Raw genomic sequence first — 308 nt, forward strand, 5'->3', positions numbered from 1 at the left:
AGGCAAAATATGCTGTATAGAAATTTGAGGACATTCTGTAGATGGACTCTCAGATGAATGATGGCTGGGCGCCTCTCATGAATGGGGAAAATTGAAGATGTGCCAAAAAGCCTCATTGGTACTTGGAAACTTTTACGAAAATTAAAATGGGGATCGTTGCCAGTGCCCCTGGACTGGCTCTTGTGCGGGTGGCACATAAAATACACCATTTCGAGCGTGGCCGTTGCCAGTACCGCCTGACTGGCCTTCGTGCGGGTGACACGTAAAAGCACCCACTACACTCTCTGAGTGGTTGGCGTTAGGAAGGG

This window comes from Octopus bimaculoides, chromosome 14 (assembly GCF_001194135.2).
Source record: "Octopus bimaculoides isolate UCB-OBI-ISO-001 chromosome 14, ASM119413v2, whole genome shotgun sequence".
Taxonomy (NCBI): domain Eukaryota; kingdom Metazoa; phylum Mollusca; class Cephalopoda; order Octopoda; family Octopodidae; genus Octopus; species Octopus bimaculoides.